This window comes from Oncorhynchus keta, chromosome 23, assembly GCF_023373465.1.
Source record: "Oncorhynchus keta strain PuntledgeMale-10-30-2019 chromosome 23, Oket_V2, whole genome shotgun sequence".
Taxonomy (NCBI): Eukaryota; Metazoa; Chordata; class Actinopteri; order Salmoniformes; family Salmonidae; genus Oncorhynchus; species Oncorhynchus keta.
The window spans coordinates 15,898,170-15,924,839 of record NC_068443.1 but is presented as its reverse complement, the minus strand read 5'-3'; positions in this window follow the sequence as shown (position 1 = coordinate 15,924,839).

Below are 26,670 nucleotides of genomic sequence, written 5' to 3'. Positions count from 1 at the left end.
TTCGCCTGTCAAATCAGTTCTGTTATATTTACAGACATTATTTTAACAGTCTTGGAAACATTAGAATGTTTTCTATCCAAATATACCAATGATATGCATATCCTAGCTTCTGGGCATTAGTAGCAGGCAGTTTACTTTGGGCACGCTTTTCATGTGCCCCTTACCCTAGTGAAGTTTAAGTAAGGATCGGGCCCTTTTTTACAATTTTCGCCTAAAATTACATACCCAAATCTAACTGCCTGAAGCTCAGGACCTGAAGCAAGGATATGCATTTTCTTGGTACCAATTGAAAGGAACCATTCCGAAGTTTGTGTAAATGTGAAATTAATGTAGGATATACTTTTGTCATCTTTGAAATGCAAGAGAAAGGCCAGTATATCACTTCGGAGTCTAGGCAAAATTTAGATTTTGGCAACTAGATGGCAGCAGTGTGTGTGCAAAGTTTTACACTGATCCAATGAACCCTTGCATTACTGTTTAAAATGTTGTATCAAGTCTCCCAAATTTGCCGAATTAGTCAATTGATACATTTTCAAGTTCATGGGTGGCAGGTAGCCTAGTGGTTAGAGTGTTGGGCCAGTATCCGTAAGGTGGATCAAATCCCCGAGCTGACAAGGTAAAAATCTGTTGTTAACCCACTGTTCCGAGGCCGTCATTGTAAATAAGATTTTGTTCTTAAATGACTTGCCTACTTAAATAAAGGTTCAATAAAATAAACATAACTCAAACATTAAAGTTTACATACTCCCAGGAATATCCTAAATTATGGAGGGAGGAGGGGCAGACACAGCATGGGTGCAAACTGTAGAACCCAGTTCCTACATTTGAATATAAAAATGTATTTTATCAAACAAAATTATGCTACACTTTATCTCTGGGACACTCAGCGATAAAATTACTGAATGAAAGTACATTATTTACCTCAGAGGTTAATGTATCAAACCAGTTGCCGTGATAAAGTTTTTGTTGTTGTTGTGCACTCTCCTCAAACAATAGCATAGTATTTTTTCACTGTACTAGCTACTGTAAATTTGACAGTGCAGCTGGTATTGACAATAGTTTAAGCTTTCTGCCCATTTAAGGGGACACACACGCAAACACCGATCCCACTTTTCTTGTGTCTACATGATTCAATATGTGTTATTTCATAGTTTTGATGTCTTCGCTATTATTCTACGATGTAGAAAATAGTAAAAAATAAAGAAAAACCCTGGAATGAGTATGAGTGTCCAAACTTTTGACTGGTACTGTTCATACATACATAATGTTACACTGATGCTTATATGAACTCAAACCCTTTCTCAGAGAAACAGCAAGCAGGGGTAAGAGTAAATCCAGATCTTTACTTAAAGTCTTGATAGAAACAAGGCACACGTATTCACACCCTTCAGTCAATGCGTATTACAATCACGTTTATCAACGATTACAGCTAAGTTTTTCTGGGTAAGTCTCTAAGAGCTTTGCACACCTGGATTGTACAATATTTGCAGATTATTATTTTAAAAGTTCTTCAAGCTCTGTTAAGTTGGTTGTTGATCGTTGATAGACAGTCATTTGCAAAATATTGCCATACATTTTCAATCTTATTTAAGTCAACTGTAACTAAGCCACTCAGGAGGATTCAATGCAGTCTTGGTAAGCAACTCCAGTGTAAATTTGGCCTTGTGTTTTAGGTTATTGTCCTGCTGAAAGGTGAAATTGTCTTCCAGGTTCTGTTGGAAAGCAGACGGAACCAGGTTTTCCTCTAGGATTTTGCCTGTGCTGAGCTCCATTCTGTTCTTGACACATTGTTTTGCAGTATTATTTTAGTGCCTTTTTGCAAACAGGATGCATGTTTTGGAATATTTGTATTCTGTACTGGCTTCCTTCTTTTCACTCTGTCATTTAGGTTAGTATTGTGGAGTAACTACACTGTTGTTGATCCATCCTAAGTTATCTCTTATCACAGCCATTAAACTCTAACTGTTTTAAAGTCACCATTGGCCACCATGGTGAAATCCCTGAGCGGTTTCCTTCCGTTACGGCAACTGAGTTAGGAAGGACGCCTGTGTCTTTGTATTGACTGGGTTTATTGATACACTATCCTAAGTGTAATTAATACCTTCACCATGCTCAAAGGTATATTCAATGTCAGCTTTTTTGGGAGGGGGGAGGCTGTAACACAACAAAATGGGGAAAAAGTAAAGGGGTTTGTCATTTTCTGAAGGCATGTCAAGACCAAAGTTGTTCTTGACCATAAATGTCTTGTCAAAATGATCAATTGAAGAACACAGTGTATAGTCTATATTATATATCGATACAACAAAGAATTCCAATGTACATGTATCTGTTGCTTTTAATACCTACAAATGGCAAATAAACTACTTGAACTTTAATTTACACTCCAGTGATCTGTCTTCAAACAGTGAGTTGTCATTCTAGTGAAGCCTGATATGAATGTCCCCTCAAGATGCACAGACATGAGATGAATTCCCTTCAGTAGGGCCATGCAATAATAACGTACATGCCACAAATAAATCATATAATCTCTGTGTGACCTTGACAGATTTCATATGAAAATGTCAATGCGTTCATCAGGGTAGAACATGCGTGCCCCATATTTCATCACTTTTTCTGTAGAAGCATTATCTGTTGAAACAATGGCTTCCACTATTGGTCTGCTATCAATGAATCTCTTTCTCAGTGCATCACTATCTGGTTATTGTTATGACCCTTAATAGGCTTGGCAGAAAGTCACTTAGTTTGGGATTTGTGTTTGATCAATAAGATTGTGACTTACAGCTGGAAGGCGTGTGGAGATGGAATATTGTGGAAAAATACAGCGCCACTTTTGGAGACCACCACCAGTTGGTGGTGCTCTTTATCAATGTGAGTTGTACTCACCAAACACAAGTTGCTTTTGGCATTTATACCTTGATGAAAAATCATTATTCTTAATGGAAAAGCTCAATTGAAATAGTTTTCAGGCCAGAACAAAGCTCAATTTAGGTTTGGGGAACCAGTGAAGATATGAGTGTGTTCGTTTTACACTTGAATCTTTTGTGAAGAATAGTAGCTATAATTCTAAACCATTATGCTTCATGTCAAGTTAAGTAGAAGCATTTAATAATCACAACCACCCACAGATTTGCACGCACACACGTGCACACACACACACACACACACACACACACACACACACACACACACACACACACACACACACACACACACACACACACACACACACACACACACACACACACACACACACACACCTGAGCAGCAGAGGAAAGTGATAGTGGCAGATTATATTAGGTTATATTGGCGATGCACTTGACAATGGTGTGTAAACAGCGGAAGGCTCATAATGAGTTTAAATGACCCTGTGAACCACAGAGTGCCATAGTGCTTCTGTCTGAGACACACATACATGTGGGGAAGCTAGCTTAACTTCCGTTCCTTAATTTATGACATAAATAAATATTGTTTAGGTAACACACTTGCCTTGCTGTCTCCCACAGTATATGTCGTTTCTTGACATATACTGTATCAAATGGATGTTTTTGACAGTACGGTGAGCATACTGTATATTACTGTATAATATGTTCCTTATTTTTCTCTCTCTCTATCTATCACTCTCTTCCTCTCTCATCCACACCTGGATGTTTTGTTTGTGTTGTGTTAAGTGTTTACTTAACAAAAGGTGGATATCTTATGTCAGACTGCCACTGGGTTAGAGGACCAAACAGAGGAGGGAGGGAGGGAGGGAGGGAGGGAGGGAGGCAGGGAGGGAGGGAGGGAGGGAGGCAGGGAGGGAGGGAGGGAGGGAGGGAGGGAGGCAGGGAGGGAGGGAGGGAGGCAGGGAGGGAGGGAGGGAGGGAGGGAGGGAGGGAGGCAGGGAGGGAGGGAGGCAGGGAGGGAGGGAGGGAGGCAGGGAGGGAGGGAGGGAGGCAGGGAGGGAGGGAGGGAGGCAGGGAGGGAGGGAGGGAGGCAGGGAGGGAGGGAGGCAGGGAGGGAGGGAGGGAGGCAGGGAGGGAGGGAGGGAGGGAGGGAGGGAGGGAGGGAGGGAGGGAGGGAGGGAGGGAGGCAGGGAGGGAGGGAGGGAGGGAGGCAGGGAGGGAGGCAGGGAGGGAGGGAGGGAGGCAGGGAGGGAGGGAGGGAGGGAGGCAGGGAGGGAGGGAGGCAGGGAGGGAGGGAGGGAGGGAGGGAGGGAGGGAGGGGAAGATGGAGGGAGTCTGAGAGAAAGAAAGGTCAGCAGTAGGAGAGGGGACAGAGGGAGAAAATAACAGAAGTGAAACATATGCCGGGGAAGAGAGAGGGAGATGGGAGATAGACAGAGAGATAGAAATGTCAGCATGTGGGGGATGCGGGAGGGTTTGGGGAAAAGGAAGAAGAGATAGAGAAAGAACAGGGGAAAAGAGTTGGACAACGTGAAAATAGCAGATGGAGATGGAGGACTCCTTTAATAACTCTAAATTAATAAATTATTGACCGTAAGGCGCAACAGAGGGTAGTGCGTACGGCCCAGTACATCACTGGGGCCAAGCTTCCTGCCATCCAGGACCTATACACTCCAGTCTCCCAAGTCATAGACTGTTATCTCTGCTACTGCACGGCAAGCGGTACTGGAGCTCCAAGTCTAGGTCCAAAAGGCTCATTAACAGCTTCTAACCCCAAGCCATAAGACTCTTGAACAATTAATCAAATGGCCACCAAATTATTTACATTAACACCCCCCTCCATTTGTTTTGTACTCTGCTGCTATTCGCTGTTTATTATCTATGCATAGTCACTTCACCACTACATACATGTACAAATGACCTTGACTAACCTGTACCCCCACACATTGACTAAGTACCGGTACCCCCTGTATATAGCATTGTTATTGTTATTTTATTGTGATATTTTTTATTCTTCTTAACTCTTTCTTCAACTGCACTGTTTGTTAAGGGCTTGTAAGTAAGCATTTCACTGTTGTATTCGGCGCATGTGACATATACAGATTTGATATAATAATTTTATTGAGTGGTCAGACAGAAAGATACTGTACACCAGATTAAGACCTCTGCCTTTGAGGCTCAGCTCATTACCTCTGAAATACACTGTGTGTGTGTGTGTGAGTGCGTACGTTTCAGTGTATGTGAAAGGGTGGGAGGCAAGTGAGGGACAATATAGGGAAGGACACAGGTGTGTGCCCTCTTCTCTCTCTTTGTATGCAGCAAAGCCTCTGATGGTGAAAGGATGGATTTTCCCTTGAGCAGGACCCTGGTCACGGTGAGTGTGACACACCTATAAACAACCTGATTTCTCTGCCTTCTGCTACAGTCCTACAGTCTATCAATCGTCCTACTGTTATTTCAGTATGCACACTCTTGTCTTTATATTCATGTATGGTTCCACCAATTACAGTTGAAGTCGGAAATTTACATACACTTAGGTTGGAGTCATTAAAACTCGGTTTTCAACCATGGTCACGGCTGTTGCTGTAAGAAGACCAAAGTGCAGCGTGGTGAGCGTCCATTTTCCTTTTTTATTTCAAAATGTCACCAACAAATGAAAAACAACCATGAAGCTTACAAGGCATTAGTGCCACAAACAAAGTTAACTACCCACAAAGCCAGGTGGGAAAAGGGCTGCCAAAGTATGGTTCCCAATCAGAGACAACAATAGACAGCTGTCCCTGATTGAGAACCATACCCGGCCAAAACAAAGAAATACAAAACATAGAAAATAGAACATAGAATGCCCACCCCACATCACACCCTGACCTAAACAAATAGAGAAATAAAACGGCTCTCTAAGGTCAGGGCGTGACAACAAACTATAGTTTTGGCAAGTTTGTTAGGACATTTACTTTTACATTTACATTTACTGTAATTTTTCCAACAATTGTTTACAGACAGATTAATTATCTTATAATTCACTGTATCACAATTCCAGTGGATCAGAAGTTTACATACACTAAGTTGACTGTGCTTTTAAACAGCTTGGAAAATTCCAGAAAATTATGTCATGGCTTTAGAAGCTTCTAATAGGCTAATTGACATCATTTGAGTCAATTGGAGGTGTACCTGTGGATCTATTTCAAGGCATACCTTCCTTCAAACTCAGTGCCTCTTTGCTTGACATCACGGGAAAATCAAAAGAAATCAGCCTCAGGAAAAAATTGTAGACCTCCACAAGTCTGGTTCATCCTTGGGAGGAATTTCCAAACGCCTGAAGGTACCATGTTCATCTGTACAAACAATAGTATGCAAGTATAAACATCATGGGACCATGCAGCCGTCATACCGCTCAGGAATGAGACGCGTTCTGTCTCCTAGAGATGAAGGTATTTTGGTGCAAAAAGTGCAAATCAATCCCAGAACAACAGCAAAGGACCTTGTGAAGATGCTGGAAGAAATTATCTATATCCACAGAAAAACAAGTCCTCTATCGACATAACCTTAAAGGCCGCTCAGCAAGGAAGAAGCCACTGCTCCAAAACTGCCATAAAAAAGCCAGACTACGGTTTGCAACTGCACATGGTTGACAAAGATCATACTTTTTGGAGACATGTCCTCTGGTCTGAATAAAACAAAAATAGAACTGTTTGGCCATAATGACCATCGCTATGTTCGGAGGAAAATGGGGAGGGTTGCAAGCCAAAGAACACCATCCCAACCGTGAAGCACGGGGGTGGCAGCATCATGTCGTGGGGTGATTTGCTGCAGGAGACACTGATGAACTTCAGAAAATAGATGGCATCATGTGGCAGGAAAATGATGTTGATATATTGAAGCAACATCTCAAGACATCAGTCAGGAAGTTTGGTCGCAAATGGGTCTTCCAAGTGGACAACGACCCTAAGCATACTTCCAAAGTTGTGGCAAAATGGCTTAAGGACAACAAAGTCAAGGTATTGGAGTGGCCATCACAAATCCCTGACCTCAATCCTATAGAACATTTGTTGGCAGAACTGAAAAAGCGTGCGCGAACAAGGAGGCCTACAAACCTGACTCAGTTACACCAGCTCTGTCAGGAGGAATGGGCCAAAATGCACCCAACTTATTGTGGGAAGCTTGTGGAAGTCTAGCCGAAACGTTTAAACTATTTAAAGGCAATGCTACCAAATACTAATTGAGTGTATGTAAACTTCTGACCCACTGAGAATGTGATGAAAGAAATAAAAGCTGAAATAAATCATTCTCTCTGCTATTATTCTGACATTTCACGTTCTTAAAATAAAGTGGTGATCCTAACTGACCTAAGACAGGGAATTTTTACTAGGATTAAATGTCAGGACTTGTGAAAAACTGAGTTTAATGTATTTGGCTAAGGTGTATGTAAACTTCTGACTTCAACTGTATGTTATAATGATTGAAGTCATAGTTATATAATGTCATGTGATGGTTATGGGATAGAATAAGAGTGAATTCCCCTTGGATTATCACTGAAAAGTGTTAAATAAACTATCCTGATTAAACGTACAAAATTATGAACACGGTGAAGTTGAGGGGATTTAAGAGTGGCCATAAATTGTTGTAATTCAGTTCAGCCGGAGGTAAATGTGTCTAAAACTATGCACAATTAGTTTAGCTGTCTGTTTTCCATGAATCTGCATTCCTCACCCTTATTCATCCCTCTTTTCACCTCGTTCCATGTCTCTGTTCTATATTTTAACACTTTCGTCTCTCCTACTTTCACTCAGTCTTTAATTTTTGCTGTGTGTTTCACACATTTGTTTAGAGGGTTAACATTTTAAATATGATATAAACACATTCTCAGTATATTTGTCAGCAGCTACAATACATCAATATATACAGTACCATTCAAAAGTTTGGACATACCTACTCATTCCAGGGTTTTTCTTTATTTTTACTAATAGTGAAGACATCAAAAGACACCCCAAAGAAGAGCTGGAGGCGGCGAAGGCGGATAGGCGCTGGTATGAGGAGGCAGCACGGCGGCGTGGATGGAAGCCCGAGAGTCAGCCCCAAAAATGTATTGGGGGGAGGCACACAGGAAGTGTGGCGAAGCCAGGTAGGAGACCTGCACCAACTGTGCTTACCGGGGGGCTAGAGAGACCGGGCAGGCACCGTGTTATGCTGTGAAGCGCACGGTGTCCCCAGTGCGGGTGCATAGCCCGGTGCGGTACATACCAGCTCAGCGTATCGGCCCGGGCTAGAGTGGGCATCGAGCCAAGTGCCATGAAGCCGGCTCTACGCATCTGGTCTCCAGTGCATCTCCTTGGGCCGGCTTACATGGCACCAGCCTTGCTCATGGTGTCCCCGGTTCGCCTGCATAGCCCAGTGCGGGCTATTCCACCTCGCCGCACTGACAGGGCGACCGGGAGCATTCAACCAGGTAAGGTTGGGCAGAGCTAGTGCTCAAGAGCTCCAGTGCGCCTGCACGGTCCGGTCTATCCGGTACCACCTCCACGCATCAGCCCTCCGGTGGCAGCCCCCCGCACCAGGCTGTCTCTCCGTCTCATCCCTACAGGTGCTCCCGCCTGTCCAGTGCTGCCGGAGCCTTCCTCCTCTCCAGCGCTGACGGAGTCTCCCGCCTGTCCAGCGCTGCCGGAGCCTTCCTCCTCTACAGCGCTACCGGAATATCCCGCCTGTTCAGCGCTGCTGGAGTCTCCCGCCTGTCCAGCGCTGCCAGTCTGCAAGGAGCTGCCAGAGCTGCCAGTCTGCAAGGAGCTGCCAGAGCTGCCAGTCTGCATGGAGCAGCCAGAGCCACCAGTCTGAATGGAGCAGCCAGAGCCGCCAGTCTGCATGGAGCAGCCAGAGCCGCCAGTCTGCATGGAGCAGCCAGAGCCGCCAGTCTGCATGGAGCAGTCAGAGCCGCAAGTCTGCATGGAGCAGCTAGAGCCGCCAGTCTGCATGGAGCAGCCAGAGCCGCCAGTCTGCATGGAGCAGCCAGAGCCGCCAGTCAGCATGGAGCAGCCAGAGCTGCCAGTCAGCATGGAGCAGCCAGTGCCGCCAGTCAGCCAGGGTCTGCCAGAGCCCCTCAGCCCAGAGGCGTCAGAGCTTCCGTCCCTCTGTCCCGAGCTGCCCCTCTGTCCCAAGCTGCCCCTCTGTCCCGAGCTGCCCCTCTGTCCAGTGGGGTCATTTAGAAGGGTCGCCGTGGTTAGGAGGCCACGGAAGCGGACAATGTGGCGAACTAAGACGATGATGAAGTGGGGGCCACGTCCAGCACCAGAGCCGCCACCGCGGACAGATGCCCACCCAGACCCTCCCCAACAGGTTCAGGTTTTGCGGCCGGAGTCCGCACCTTGGCGGAGGGGATACTGTCACACCCTGACCATAGTTTACTTTGTATGTTTCTGTTTTGTTGGGTCAGGGTGTGATCTGAGTGGGCATTCTATGTGTCTAGTTTGTCTGTTTCTGTGTTTGGCCTGATATGGTTCTCAATCAGAGGCAGGTGTTAGTCATTGTCTCTGATTGGGAACCATATTCAGGTAGCCTGTTTGGTGTTGGGGTTTGTGGGTGATTGTCTCCTGTGTCAGTGTTTGTTCCACACGGGACTGTTTCGGGTTTACACATTTGTTGTTTTTGTAGTTTATTCATGTATAGTTTTCTTATTAAAAACAAACATGAATTTCAACCACGCTGCATTTTGGTCCTCCTCTCCTTCGAAGGAAGAATCCCGTTACAGCACCACTTAACCAGCATGGCTACCACAGCATTCTGCAGCGATTCGCCATCCCATCTGGTTTGCACTTAGTGGGACTATCATTTATTTTTCAACAATGACACAACACACCTCCAGGCTGTGTAAGGGCTATTTATGAGTGAAGGAAAAGCAGCCAACAAGTTCTCAGCATATGTGGGAACTCCTTCAAGACTGTTGGAAAAGCATTCCAGGTGAAGCTGGTTAATAGAATGCCAAGAGTGTGCTAAGCTGTCATCAAGGCAAAGGGTGGCTACTTTGAATAATATAAAATATATTTTGATTTGATTAACACTTTTCTTGTGATGTCATGATTCCATATGTGTTATTTCATAGTTTTGATGTCCTCACTAACATTCTACAATGTAGAAAATAGTCAAATAAAGAAAAACCCTTGAATAAGTAGGTGTGTCCAAACCTTTGACTGGTACTGTAACATTCAGCTTGTTACATACAGGCTTTGGTTTATCCTTTTATATTTAGAGGTTGGACGTCAGCACATCGTGCGCACCGATTGGTGTCACCTTGTTAGTCATTATGTGGGCAGCAGCGTAGCCTAGTGGTTAGAGCGTTGGACTAGTAACCGGAAGGTTGTGAGTTCAAACCCCCGAGCTGACAAGGTACAAATCTGTCATTCTGCCCCTGAACAGGCAGTTAACCCACTGTTCCTAGGCCGTCATTGAAAATAAGAATATGTTCTTAACTGACTTGCCTGGTTAAATAAAGGTCAAATTAAAAATATATATATATATTTAAAATGTGTTACACCTGTGCTGGTTTGGCATCTTGTTAATGGCATTTCACCTGCGCTGGCCCAGGTGCTATTGAAGAGTTGTCAGTTGTCTTGAGTGATGTGGAGGGTTAGCATCTTTCTGTTCTCCGTATTCGATTTTTAGGCAAACAATCATTTATCTTATCTTCCCAGTTGTTTTGCTCCACTTTGTGATTTGCTTCCTGCCTTTAAGTTTGGAGTGAGTTTAATTTTGTTTTCCTGTTTGGCAAATTTAGTGGGTGCTCATGGTGGGTGTCTTTTAGGTCCCAGTTGTGGTTTTTAGTCAACTTGCAGTAGACACCCGCATGAGTATCTTTCAGAATCCTTCCTATATGTTTATTTATTTTATTTAACCTTTAACTATGGCAAGTCTGTTAATAACAAGTTCTTATTTACAATGACGGCCTGCCCCGACCAAACCCGGATGACGCTTGATCAATTGTGCGCCGCCCTATAGGACTCTCAATCACGACCTGATGTGATGCACCCTGGGTTCAAACCAGGGATTGTAGTGACGCCTCTTGTACTGAGATGCAGTGGCTTAGACTGCTGCGCCGCTCGGGAGCATATAAACCCACCTGTTTGTTTTGTTTATGGTCAGTGAATCTTTATGTGTTACCCTTTCTGTTAGTGACAATTTTTACATTTTTTTGCTGGGGAACTAGAGATATAGCATATCTGTATGTATTGGTCTGCCTACATAATTTTTATTTATTTTACCTTTATTTAACTAGGCAAGTCAGTTAAGAACAATTTCTTATTTTCAATGATGGCCTAGGAACAGTTGGTTAACTGCCTGTTCAGGGGCAGAACGACAGATTTGTACCTTGTCAGCTCGGGGATTTGAACTTGCAACCTTTCGGTTATTAGTCCAACACTCTAACCACTAGGCTACCCTAGTAATATTATTATTACTATTATTATTAAATGTACCTAATGGAGAATGGATGTTATTTCAATTTACCAATATGTGGAACAAATCAATTTAGGCCCAATGTACAGAATATATACAAAAGTATGTTGACACCTGTTCAAATAAGTGGATTAAGCTATTTCAGGCACACCCATTACTGACAGGTGTACAAAATAAAGCACACAGACATGCAATCTCCATAGACAAACATTGGCTGTAGAATGGCCTTACTGAAGAGCTCAGTGACTTTCAACGTGGCACTGTCATAGCACGCCACCTTTCCAACAAGTAATTTCATAACATTTCTGCCCTGCTAGAGCTGTCCCAGTCAACTGTAAGTGCTGTTATTTTGAAGTAGAAACGTCTATGAGCAACAACAGCTCAGCCACGAAGTGGAAGGCCACACAAGCTCACAGAACGGGACCGCTGAGTGCTGAAGAGCGTAGCACGTAAAAATTGTCTGTCCTCAGTTGCAACACTGACTTCCAAACTGCCTCTGGACGCAACGTCCTTCCGTACAATAACTGTTCTTTGGGAGCTTCATGAAATTGGTTTTCTTGGCCGAGCAGCTGCATACAAGCCTAAAGTCAGCATGCACAATGCCAAGCATCAGTTGGAGTGGTGTAAAGCGCTCCCCATCTGGCAGTCCGTCGGACGAATCTGGATTTGGGGGATGCCAGGAGAACGCTACCTGCTCGAATGCATAGTGCCAACTGTAAAGTTTGTTGGAGGGGGAATAATGGTCTGGGGTTGTTTTTCATGGTACGGACTAGGCCCCTTAGTTCCAGTGAAGGGAAATCTTAATGCTCCAGCATACAATGCCATTATAGATGATTCTGTGCTTCCAACTTTATTGAAACAGTTTGGGGAAGGCCCTTTCCTGTTTAAGAATGACAATGCCCCATGCATAAAGTGAGGTCCATACAGAAATGGTTTGTCGAGATCAGTGTGGAAGAACTTGACTGGCCTGCACAGAGCCCTGACCTCAACCCCATCGAATAGCTTTGGGATGAATTAGAATGCTGACTATGAGCCAGGCGTCACTAATGTGCTTGTGGCTGAATGGAAGCAAGTCCCCACAGCAATGTTACAAAATCTAGTGGAAAGCCTTACCAGAAGAGTGGAGGCTGTTATAGCAGCAAAGGGGGGACCAACTCCATATTAATGCCCATGATTTTGGAATGAGATGCTTGATGAGCAGTTATCCACATACTTTTGTCCAGTGTATTTCTAGCAGAGGAGGCTGGTGAGGAGGAGCTATGGGATGGCTGGAATGGAGTAAATGGAATGGAATCAAACGTGGTTTCCATATGTTTGATGTTCCATTCATCAAATTAAATTTTTCAAAACAACTTTTATTTGTCACACAGGTGTGGACCTTACAGTGAAATGCTTACTTACAAGCCCTTAACCAGCAATGCAGTTTTAAGAAAATGGAATTAAGAAAATATTTACCCCCTCTACCGGTACAAGTCAATGTGTGGGGTTACAGGTTGGTCGAGGGGGTGGGGGTCAATGAAAATAGTCTGGGTGGCCATTTGATTTAATTGTTCAGTAGTCTTATGGCTTGGGGGTATTATGTAGGTATTACAGACTCGGTCAGGGAGAGGTTGAAAATGTCAGTGAAGACACTTGCCAGTTGGTCCGCGCATGCTTTGAGTACACATACTTGTAATCTGTCTGCCCCCACAACCTTGTGAATGTTGACCTGTTTAAAGGTCTTGCTCACACCGGCTATGGAGAGTGTGATCACACAGTCGTCCGGAACAGCTAGTGCTCTCATGCATGCTTCCGTTCTGCTTGCCTAGAAGCAAGCATTAAAGGCATTTAGCTCGTCTGGTAGACTCACGTCACTGGGCAGCATGCGGCTGGGTTTCCCTTTGTAGTCCGTAATAGTTTGCAAGCCTTGCCACATCCAACGAACGTCAGAGCTAGTGTAGTAGGATTCCATCTTTATCCTGTATTGACGTTTTGCCTGTTTGATGGTTCATCTGAGGGCATAGCGATTTCTTATAAGCTTCCGGATTAGTGTCCCTCTCCTTGAAAGCCACAGCTCTCGCCTTTAGCACGGTGCGGTTGTTGCCTGTAATCTATGGCTTCTGGTTTGGATATGTACGTACGGTCACTGTGGGGATGACGTCATCGATGCACTTATTGATGAAGCCGGTGACTGAGGTGGTATACTGCTCAATACCATTGGATGATTCCACGGAACTATTCCTGTGCTAGCAAAACAGTCCTGTAGCGTAGCATTTGCATCATCTAACCACTCCCCTATTGAGTGAGTCACTGGTGCTTCCTGCTTTAGCTTTTGCTTGTAAGCAGGAATCAGGAGGATAGAATTATGGTCCAATTTTCCAAATGGAGGGCGAGGGCGAGCTTTGTACACGTCTCTGTGTGTGGAGTAAAGGTGGGCTGGAGTTTTTTCCTCTAGTTGCACATGTGACATGCTGATAAAAATTAGGTAAAACTGATTTAAGTTTATCTACAATAAAGCCCCCGGCCACTAAGAGTGCGGCTTGAGCATTTTTTGGTTTGTTTATGGCCTTATACAGCTCGTTGAGAGCGGTCTTAGTGTCAGCATCGGTTTGTGATGGTAAATATAAGGCTACGAAAAATATAGATAACTGTCTTGGTAGATAGTGTTGTCTACAGCTTATCATGAGGTACTCTACCTCAGGCGAGCAATACCTCATGATTACCTTAATATTAGCTGACATACAGCTGCACGCTGGCTAATAGAACGGATGGTAGAGTCGGGTTACCCACTCACCGACAAAATCTGTGCCCCCTGTATTTCCTTTTCTTCGTGTGAAGGACAGGGATTTGGGCTGTGTCTGAGAGCAAGATTATATCCTTCGCGTCAGACTCATTAAATAAATAATCTTTGTCCAGTTTGAGGTGAGTAATCACTGTTCTGATATCCAGAATCTCTTTTCAGTCATAAAAGACGGTAGCATCAACATTATGTACAAAATAAGTTACAAATAATGTGTGAAAAAAACACACAAAATAGCACAAGTTGTTCGGAGACCGTAAAACGGCAACCATTCCCTACATCACCATTCAACAAAAGCCGACAAGGTAAAACTGGAGGTTGTTTACCACAGTAACAGTCGGTTCCCAGTGGTCAGCTTGTTCCTGTTCCCTTCCTCAGCCTGAATCTCATTCAGACACATAATGCTGTTATGGCTGATGGGTAGTCTAAACAGTCATTGTCCGTGCTGTGCTGCTGCACAGCTGCTTTCCCTGAGAGCAGATGTGATGTCTTTTGTGCTTGTGTGATGATGTGTACTGGCCTATGTTGTGATGTGATTCAGTTGGGAGATGCTATAATAGGTTGCAGCCAACCGGCACCAGACAAACGGAAACTATAAATAGATTAATAATAAATGTGATAATAATATCAATTATAAAAAAAATTCTGATTCTTCCCTCAAATCAATTTGTGTGCCTTTCTAATGTTTGAACAATGTACAGTTCAATAAGGGAAAACAAACAAACAAAATGTAAAAACAACATGCAAATGAAAAACAACTAAACAAAATAGATTGAAAACAAATAGTTTTCAGTATTTCCCAATTAAAAAGGTCAATTTAAATTGAATTCCCAACCAACCCAAATCTGCATAGGTAAACTGAGAAAAAGACAGAGCAGGGTAATGCTATCTCACATTGTTGTTAAATTAGCTCTTGCCAGTGGGAGATAGCATGTGACAAATTGACCAGAGTTTTGGGCTTGGCCCCACGCAGTCTGGCAGTGGATCTTTCCAGCTGCGCAATGTCCAAGTTCATAAGCAACCAACATCTGCAAAGGGCAATACCCGGTTCAAACCAACTCCTTAGAATAGTTTATTTGCCTGCTGTTAATGCAGCCATAACAATCTGCCTCTCTTGATAAGATAAGGAAATGCAGGAGGAGGGATGGGCAAACCGGTAGGATCTTGCCAAGAATAGAATTTAAAACAATAACAACATGAACTCAAAGAGAATTGACCTGTACACAGCTCCAAAACATTTGCATTTAATTGCCCACTTCAGATTGGGCAAATGTATTACATAAATCACTATCCACAAGCTTCATTTTGAGCCTTGGCTCTGAGTAAAATAAAACCTTTGAGTAAATTTGAAATGAATAAGTTGATGGGCAAGTCTCTTACAAGAGGTAAAGATATTGCCCCATATCGTGGTCCAATCCCGTTCAAACCCTGCACTTTGTAGGCCCTTCTCCATAACAAGTAGATGTTTTATATTATGAGTTACTAACCTATCATACAATGAGGACACCACTGGACATGAAAGTGAATTCAATAACGATTGGGAGTTTGGTTTGGTGTCCCATGGCACACCGTAGCTTTTCAATGATGTACGGAGTCTGAGATAAAATATATATATATATAATACAAAAAACAGGAAGAACCAGGGAGAGAATATGACTTTCAGATCTTGAAAGGAAAGAAGCCCTTGCATGTTGAAGATGACCTTCACTCACTGATGAGATCATGAGGGAATGTAAAGGGCATGAAGCCAGATAAAATAAAATTGTTGTTCCAAAAAGGAGATGACTCATTAAAATTGCAAGTTGTGCCCAGATAATTATTGATTTGGTACCAAACAGTCAATTTATTTGTTATAATAGATCCCATAAAAGATTAGTACGTTTTTTTGCTTTATCCCCGAAGAAGGAAGGTGCTGAATTTTATTTGGATGTGACTTGACTTCCTTTATTTTCCACTAAGACATATCAGATGAAGAGTCAAGACAAATAGCCAGTGACCTAAGCTGGATTGGCTAATAGTAGAGTTTAAAGAAGGGTAAAGAGAGCCCTCCAAACCTTTTGGGATGTTGTAAGGTGGAGAGACAAATTCCAGGACATTTCCCATTCCAAATGAAATTTCTCACCAAGATTCGGTATCTATAGTGCATTCAGAAAGTATTCAGACACCTTCCATTTTTCCATATTTTGTTACGTTACAGCCTTATTCTAAAATGGATTTTATAAAAATGTTCCTCATCAATCTACACACAATACCCCATAATGACAAAGCAAGGTTTTTAGATAAAAAATAAAATCAGAAATACCTTACTTACATCATTATCCAGACCCTTTGCTATGAGACTTGAAATTGGACAGGTGCATCCTGTTTCCATTGATCCTCCTTGAGATGTAACCCTTCCTTCCACCCCTCCTATAACCCTTCATTCCATCCCTCCTATCACCCTTCCTTCCACCCCTCCTATCACCCTTCCTTCCACCCCTCCTATAACCCTTCCACCCCTCCTATCACCCTTCCTTCCATCCCTCATATCACCCTTCCTATCACCCTTCCTTCCACCCCTCCTATCACCCTTCCTTCCACCCCTCCTATCACCCTTCCTTCCACCCCTCCTATAACCCTTCCTTCCACCCTCCTATAACCCTTCCTTCCACCCTTCCTATCACCCTTCCTTCCACCCCTCCTATCACCCTTCCTTCCACCCCTCCTATCACCCTTCCTTCCTCCCCTCCTATCACCCTTCCTTCCACCCCTCCTATAACCTTTCCTTCCACCATTCCTATCACCCCTCCTCTATACTGCAGTGTCTCCCACCACCATGCCGGCCATAATGAACCTGCTCTTCAACACCATAATGTCGTGGAAGATTAAGAATTTGTTGGTAACATATGTAAGATGTTTTATATTCATCAAATGTGTGTAAGTTACTTCTCATCAGAATGGTACTTTTGTATAATACTGTGGCGAGGTTGCAGTTATCTGTTCTATGTCAAGACTAAGTTGCATGTCCCGCGGAGAGGGGAGAGGTCAAAGTGTCATCATGTGTAAACATATCTTTTACTCCCTACCTTTTTCTAGTGGGGAACGTAGGGTGGCAGTGTCTGGAATCATTCTATGCTCCCTTTTATCTTAACCTATAGCCTCACTCTCCTCTCTGTGAGCTTGTCCAGGATTGGTTGTATTTAGAGTTGGTTGTATCTAAATGACAATTTGATATATGCCTGTTGATATGGAGGATTGGTTTATGCTTCTGGGGTTTAGAAAGGAGACAAAGCTGAACGATGAATTATGTCTATGCTGTCTGACTATGGGTGTCTTTGCTATTAAAGGAACTCAGTTGCATTGTAAGGGGGCTCTCAGAGAATTAATTGAGAGACACTGAATTTATCTGAGAGTCACAGGATTGTGATAGAGCTCATATAATTAAAGATGGACTTTTATAACTAACTCTGACTTGTGTGTGTGGTTTGCTCCCATGATTTGGTAAATAGAGGAAATTTCCTCGACAATGTTCACCAACACCACCATCTCCTTCTCCTTGGTGCTGCTCCTGGTCAGAGTGCTCTCCTTCCTGGTGGGGGTCAGGGATCATCTGCTTATGTGGCTGGTGCTGATGTGTAACCCACGGCGACGCTCCAAGCCCAGCTCCGTGCTGCTCCTCAACCTGAGCCTGGCCAACCTGGGCACCCTGCTTACCCTGCCCTGCGTCCCTCTAAGCGACAGCTTCCAGGATTAGGAGCTAGGGGACCGTATCTGTGTGCTGCCGCGCTTCATCACCTCCCTGACGACCGGAATGCATATACAGTATTTATATTTTATATTTAGTCTGGAAACGATGTTCAGGTACCGCATAGTGGCCCCACCTGCTAGAACACCCACCAGCCCCACTGTTGTGGAAGTATAGGAATTATGGAATTACACTACTCATCTACACTCAGTTGTACCCACCTCCTCTATATATTCTCATCTCTCCTGCTCTTCTGGTGCCGGCATCGTGGCAGGGATCTCGCTAGTCTCTGTCACCATGGCTATTCCCCACCTATATCCATTGTTACGGTGGGTGTATGTAGTCTGTGGCTGGGTTTCCTGGTGCCAACCTTCCTGGTCTACTATGTGGCTCCGCTCCTTTGCATTGCCCTCAACTCTGGACTCATCATCAACCACCTCATTTGCTGCCGGGGCACAATGACTGCAGACTGCCGCAACAAGAAGGCCACGGCGCTCCTGATCCTCTCTACGCTGTTCTTCGCCATCATCTAGCTGCCTTAATACAGCCTGGAATTCGCCAACGTCAGCTCTGCTGCCTCGCCTATCAGCCAACAATCATTCAGGCGTGAAGGGGTCTCCCGTCACCCTTTTCCTACCTCAACTCGTCTGCTTCCCCGACACATAGGAGTCTCTACTCTGGGAGGTGGCGTCTCTGTCGGACATCATGTTGGTGTGTTTAGCGTCCTGCTGAAACCCACCCCTCTCCTTCCTGTTGTCTTGCTCAGCGGTGCGTCAGCTCCATGCCCTCCTACCGTCAGAGGAAATGCTTGGGAAGCCTGCACCTCCCGTATCACCCCAGCGCTGCCACCACGTTTTCCTCCCGGCACACCTTGCCACTCAGGCTGATCCAGTGAGATGAGCACATACACACACACACACAATGCAATTACACAACCGATTTTGATTACATACATGCTTACACAGTTTGTGGCACAATTACTTTTCTTCTAACAGGCGATAGATACCTTTTAGCCTACATATGTCACTGTGTGTGTTTGAGACACTTTAAACAGAAGAGCTAAAGCATCATAAATGTGATGTGTCATAAAAGCAGAGTCTTAGAATCTTAGATTTCCAATCACGTTGCAATTGTCACTTAGCAACTCTGACTCCTCACACAGGGAGGAGAGGCTAGGTGGGGGGCCTGGCAGAGAGAGGGAGAGGATGAAAAAAATGAAGAGAGTGTAATTCAGGGGGCTGATCAAGTGGTAAAGTGTGTGTGTGTGGAATGAAATTACAGTAATGAAGGCAGAAGGGCATGAAATATATTGTTAGTGTTTCTCTCACAGAGAAGACAACAACATGACTGACAGGTGAGAACCATTTATGCCATCATTGAACAACACAGTTAGTAGCCTCCCAAACCAATAATACAAACAATCATGAAGAATACTGATATAAGTGGACATACCATTGATCCTTCATCTAACTGGGACTTAATTGCATGCTGTGCATAATCTTAAAGGCCCAGTGCAGCCAAAAACATATTTTTTCTGTATTATATATATATTTACACACTGAGATTGGAAAAATACTGTGAAATTGTGCAAAGTATGACAATGCCCTTTTAGTGTAAGGTCGGCCCTGGGGGCTGCATGCAGCCTGCGACCTGACTCAATTTGGCCTGTGGAATCATGCTTAGATCACATAAATAGTTTGCAATAGTAAAGTTTTGAAAAACATATTTGTTATTCAAATTAAAAGCCCAATGAATATTTGCCTTTGTGTAATGATTTAACTCCCACCGTTTGTAGGACATTTATTTTAAAGGCACGTATAAATAACAACTGTACGAGGACAGACAGTAACTGGACAGGCTGACACACATGTAACAGTTACAAATAGTAGCTAGCTAGAAATTGTGCAAAAAAAATGTCAAAGCTAAGTTTTTCTAAGCTAACAACGTAGACAATGAATGCAGGGTGTTCCAGATAGAGTGGACATCGACATATGTCTTTATTCAGGTATCAGGGAAAGCTGTGTGCTTAGTGTGTAAAGAGAGCATCGCTGTATTGAAAGACTACAACTTGTCCCGACACTTCCAGATGAAGCATGCAGAGAAATATAGGAATATGTCTTCTGAGCAGAGGTGTCACGACTTCCACCGAAGTTGAACTTCCCCTGCCTGTTGGGGCGGTGCTCGGCGGTCGTCGTCATCGGCCTACTAGCCGCCACCAATCCCTTTTTCGTTGTCTGTTTGTTTTGTCTTATTAGTTGCACCTGTGTCTATTTGTGTGTTTGATGGGCTTCCTTATTTAAAGTACGTTTACCCGCCCTTGTTTGGTGCGGGATTATTCTTGTGTTACGTGTGTGCGTTATTTAGGTGTGTTCGTGTTCTAGACCTGGTACCCTGTGTTTTGGGTGGTCCGTTTATGTCCGCGCCCTGTGTTGTGGGTGGTCCGGTTATGTCCGCGCCCTGTGTTGTGGGTGGTCCGGTTATGTCCGCGCCCTGTGTTGTGGGTGGTCCGTTTATGTCCGCGCCCTGTGTTGTGGGTGGTCCGTTTATGTCCGCGCCCTGTGTTGTGGGTGGTCCGTTTATGTCCGCGCCCTGTGTTGTGGGTGGTCCGGTTATGTCCGCGCCCTGTGTTGTGGGTGGTCCGTTTATGTCCGCGCCCTGTGTTGTGGGTGGTCCGTTTATGTCCGCGCCCTGTGTTGTGGGCCTTGCTTTTGTTCCGTATTAAAGTGCACTTTTCCCTGTGGAACTCACTGCTCTCTGCTCTCTGCTCTCTGCTCTCTGCTCTCTGCTCTCTGCTCTCTGCTCTCTGGAACTCTCTGCTCTCTGCGCCTGATTCTTCCTCACACACCTAGTCCCGTGTGACAAGAGGGCAAGTGCATTGAAAGAGTTTCGTTCTCAGTTGCAAAACCAGCAGAGACTTTTCTCAAAACTGCATTCAGCAAACAACAGAATTGTGAGAGCTAGCCATGTACTGTCAAACAAAATTGCTAAACATATCAAGCCATTCGCTGAGGGCAAATTCATCAAAGAATGTTTAATTGAATCTGCAGCAATACTTTGCCCCGACAAGGAAGAGCTTTGGAAAATGTTTCCCTGTCAAGACGAACAGTGACACGCCGTGTTGAGGACATTGCAGAGAATATGGAACAACAGTTGAAAGACAAGGTAAAGGATTTCACCTATTTCTCCTTGGTCCTGGATGAGAACAGTAATGAACGTGACACGGCACAGTTGTTGATATTCTTACGAGGCATAACCCCAGACTTTGAAATGACAGTGGAGCTTCAGTGCAGTAAATGAAGAACACAACCACAGGGAAAGATTTATTGGAGGAGGTTAATAAGTGTGTGGCAAAGCTGGGACTGAGTTTTGAAAAGTTATCCAGTGGGACCACTGATGGGTGCCCAAACTTGACAGGAAAAAATGTTGGCCTTTTGAAAAGGATGCAACATCAAGTAGCTGAGTTGAACCCAGATCAGAAAAGTATGTTCCTGCATTCATCAAGAGGTGCTCTGTTAATGTGTTCTGAAAACGAACCACGTGGATACAGTCACTAAAGTGGTAAACTTCATAAGAGCAAAATCTGTTAACCACAGGCAGTTTGTCTCACTGTTGGAAGAAACAGAGTTGGGTCATGCATACCACACAAACGTGAGATGGCTGTTTGGGGAAGGTGTTTAAAAGGGTGTGGGACCTGAAGTCGGAGATTGCTAAGTTTTTGCAAATGAAAGAAAAATATGTGGATTTCCCTGAACTGCAAGATAAAGAATGGTTGGCTGATTTTGCCTTCCCCCGTGGACATCATGGCCCTTTTTTTATTTTTCATCTCACCTTTATTTAACCAGGTAGGCCAGTTGAGAACAACTTCTCATTTGCAACTGCGACCTGGCCAAGATAAAGCAAAGCAGTTCGACACATACAACAACACAGAGTTACACATGAAATAAACAAACATACAGTCAATAATACAATAGAAAAAGTCTATATACAGTATGTACAAATGAGGTAGGATAAGGGAGGTAAGGCAATAAATAGGCCATGGTGGCGAATGAATTACAATATAGCCATTAAACACTGGTATGGTAGAATGTGCAGAAGATGAATGTGCAAGTAGAGATACTGGGGTGCAAAGGAGCAAGATAAATAAATAAATAAATACAGTATGGGGATGAGGTAGATTGGATGGGCTATTTACAGATGAGCTATGTACAGGTGCAGTGATCAGTGAGCTGCTCTGACAGCTGGTGCTTAAAGCTAGTGAGGGAGGTAAGAGTCTCCAGCTTCAGTGATTTTTGCAGTTTGTTCCAGTCATTGGCAGCAGAGAACTGGAAGGAGAGGCGGCCAAAGGAAGAATTGGCTTTGGGTGTGACCAGTGAGATATGCCTGCTAGAGCTCATGGTACGGGTGGGTGCTGCTTTGGTGACCAGTGAGCTGAGATAAGGTGGGGCTTTACCTAGCAGAGACTTGTAGTTGACCTGGAACCAGTGGGTTTGGCGTCGAGTTTGAAGCGAGAGCCAGCCAACGAGAGCATAGAGGTTGCAGTGGTGGGTAGTATATGGGGCTTTGGTGACAAAACAGATGGCACTGTAATAGACTGCATCCAATTTGTTGAGTAGAGGGTTGGAGGGTATTTTGTAAATGACATCCCCGAAGTCGAGGATCGGTAGGATGGTCAGTTTTACGAGGGTATGTTTGGCAGCATGAGTGAAGGATGCTTTGTTGCAAAATAGGAAGCCGATTCTAGATTTAATTTTGGATTGGAGATGTTTAATGTGAGTCTGGAAGGAGAGTTTACAGACAAGGATGGCGGATGGGGGTAAACCGCAAGCTTGTTCAATCCCAGCGTTAGACACTCATGTTAAAGAAAAGTTTTACCCTACTCCAAACATTAACCCTTACCTTCTAACTAGACACCTAGGTATTTGTAGTTGTCCACATATTCTAAGTCAGAACCGCCCAGAGTAGTGATGCTGGATGGGTTGGCAGGTGCGGGCAGCGATCGGTTGAAGAGCATGCATTTAGTTTTACTTGCATTTAAGAGCAGTTGGAGGCCACGGAAGGAGAGTTGTATGGCATTGAAGCTCGTCTGGAGGTTAGTTAACACAGTGTCCAAAGAAGGGCCAGAGGTATACAGAATGGTGTCGTCTGTGTAGAGATGGATCAAAGAATCACCAGCAGCAAGAGCGACATCATTGATGTACACAGAGAAGAGAGTCGGCCCGAGAATTGAACCCTGTGGCACCCCCATATAGACTGCCAGAGGACCGGACAACAGGCCCTCCGATTTGACACACTAAACTCTGTCAGAGAAGTAGTTGGTGAACCAGGCGAGGCAATCGTTTCATGAATGAACTGAATTCTAAACTACAAGGGAAGGGCCTTTTTGCACATAAGATGTACAACCTTGTCAAAACCTTCAAGTGAAAATGACTTGATAACACACACCCATTCAGATCGCACAGCATGTCATATCAACAATATCTCATGGTCTGACACAGTTTGACTTCTGTATTTAACGTTTGTCATGGGGGGTTTAAACATCAAATGTAGATTCCGAATGATTACGGTCAGTGGTGTAAAGTACTACTTTAAAGTACTAAAGTAGTTTTTTGGGTTATCTATACTTTACTTGACTATTTATATTTTTGACTACTTTTACTTTTACTTCACTAAATTCCTATAGAAAATATTGTACTTTTTATTCCATACAATTTTCCTGACAACCAAAAGTACTTAGTACTTAGTTACATTTTGAATGCTATGCAGGACAGGAAATTTGTGAAATTCACGCACTTATCAAGAGAACATGTGGTCATCCCTACTGCTTCTGATCTGGCGGACTCACAAAACATAAATGCATCTTTTATAAATATTGTTGGAGTGTTGGAGCGTTGGAGTGTGCCCCTGGCTATGTGTACATTTTTTAAACAAGAAAATGGTGCTGTCTGCTTTGATTAATATAAGGAATATACAATTCTTTATACTTTTACTTCTACTTTTGATACTTAAGAATATCTTATCAATTACATTTACTTTTGATACTTAAGTATATTAAAACCAAATACATTTACACTTTTAGTATTTTACTGTGTGACTTTCACTTTTACTTGAGTAACTTTCTATTAAGGTATACTATACTTTTACTCAACTATGACAATTGGGTACCTTTTCTACCACTGATTAAGGTAAGGGTTAATTTTTGGGGTAGGGTAAAAAAAAATGAGTGCCTAGCGCTGGGATTGAACAAGCTTGCGGTTTACCATCCTTGTCCACAACGCCCTAGCAAGCCGCAAGCCTTCTTCATGATAATAGCGTTCACTGTTACCGCGAGTGACCGGTTTTGTAGGCATCTCCCGACATCCTAGGGACGTGGAAGAATGTCAAATGTCACCTTGGATCTCGAGTGACCTGGCTGGTCATATAGGCTATTTGTTAGGCCTTCAGTCCACATAATCTCCTTCAACAGCCGTGTAACGTCGACGAAAGACGTTCCTTGACTTATACTGTTAATAGAGAATTGCTTGTTTTTATCTGGAGGTTGGACAAAATAACTTGGACAGGGACAATAGGAGCACATTGATTAATAGAGGGAGATGTCATTTTAACAAGGAATGACCAATCAAATCTCCATACTTGGGTCTGACTCTGTAATATTATAGTAAAGAGCATCCCATGTTTTTAAAATGGCATGGTTTGACAAGCAGACTCTCTAAAGTAGAATAATTGGATTTGAATGCGAGGTAATTCATATTTAGAGACAGGAAAAGTGGTATTTAAAATTCATTGGCATGGTGGGAATTACTTGAGCCCGAGATTGATTATATAATCAGTTGTTTTGCATCAGGCTGAGCGTGTATGTGTGTGCGGGTGTTTGTGTGTGTGTGTGTTTCAGTCGCACTCAAATTCAGTTTGAGAGAGCACGTTCAAAACCCAGTGTCATCTAACAACGCAATGACATGGAACACTTACTTCCAAATGTTCAATGACTAGTCTGAAAACGCACTCTGAGAAAAACAGAAATCTGCCCTATTTGCCACTTGACCCCTCTAAACTATTTCAGCCGGAAAGATCCTGCACACTATTGTTAATCAATCAACCTATTAACATGAGGAGCAGGAAGCATTTTGTCAGGCTGAGCTTGCTGTTAATGAGTGCAGTAATCTCATTGATCTGCCTGCACTGTGATTCACACGCACACACATACACGATGCTCGCTCTGATGTACTGTTGAGACTTCAGTACTTCCTGCAGTCAAATGACCAAATCACCCTCTTGTGGCCTCATGGGTGGAATTTTATTTTTTATTTTTTATTTTAAACTGCAGAAAATCCAATGTTTCTATTTCAAACGGTTTTGTTATATTTCCGTCCCCATTCAGTCTGCATCAGTCATAACATGCTGCCAAGCTCTAGCTGCCACTGCTACTGAGGCTTGGTCCCAGACAGACAAAGAGATAGACAGACACAGGACATTGCTTTATCAGGCCCATAAGTGTGTCACAATTGACCACAAGGAGTAACTGTAGCTCTTGTTAATTATCCCTGGGGTGTAGTGAATGTGTTGTAGGTGGTTCAGTAAACAGTTGTTCATGTGATGAGTAAACTAACCTTGGCTGAGACCTGCAGACTCATGTTAGCTCCCAGAGGAAATGCCTGTCCGAAAAAGGTCCAGTCGTCAGCTCCACAAATACAAATTCCATCTAGACACCATAGCCCTACAGCACACAAAACAAACCTTGGCCTAAACATCATCACCACAGGTAACTTCCACAAATTTGTCAACGATCTGAAAGACAAGGCAAGAAGGGCCTACTATGCCATAAAAAGGAACATAAAATGTGACATACCAATTAGGATCTGGCTAAAAAATACTTGAATCAGTTATAGAACCCATTGCCCTTTACGGTTGTGAGGTCTGGGGTCCGCTCACCAACCAAGAATTCACAAAATGGGGCAAACACCAAATTGAGACTCTGCATACAGAATTCTGCAAGAATATCCTCTGTGTACAACGTAAAACACTGAATAATGCATGCAGAGCAGAATTAGGCCGATATCCAAATCCAGAAAAGAGACGTTAAATTCTACAACCAACTTAAAGGAAGCGATTCCCAAACCTTCCATAACAAAGCCATTACCTACAGAGAGATGAACCTGGAGAAGAGTCAACTAAGCAAGCTGGTCCTGGTGCTCTGTTCACAAACACTGTGACTGACCCAAACTTAAGGAAAGCTTTGACTATGTACAGACTCAGTGAGCTTAGCCTTGCTATTGAGAAAGCCACTGTAGGCAGATCTGGCTCTCCAGAGAAGACAGGCTATGTGCACACCGCCCACAAAATGAGGTGGAACCTGAGCTGCACTTCCTAACCTCCTGCCATATGTATGACCATATTAGAGACACATACTTCACTCAGATTATACAGATCCACAAAGAATTTGAAAACAAATTCGAAAACAAACCCAATTTTGATAAACGCCCATATCTACTGGGTGAAATACCACAGTGTGCCATCACAGCAGCATTATGTGAAGAATGAACACCATTGTAAATACCACACACATTTATATTTATTTTCCCTTTTGTACTTTTACTATTTGCTCATCATTACAACACTGCATATAGGCATATGACATTTAAAATGTATGTATTCTTTTTCAACTTCCGTGACCGAAATGTTTACTGTTCATTTTTATTGTTTAGTTCACTTTTGTTTATTATCTACTTCACTGTTTGGCAATGTTAACATATGTTTCCCATGCCAATAAAGTCATTGAATGTAATTGAATTGAAAGAGAGCGAGAGAGAAAGAGTGGGAGAGAGAGAGATGAGCTGTGTAGCTCATGTATA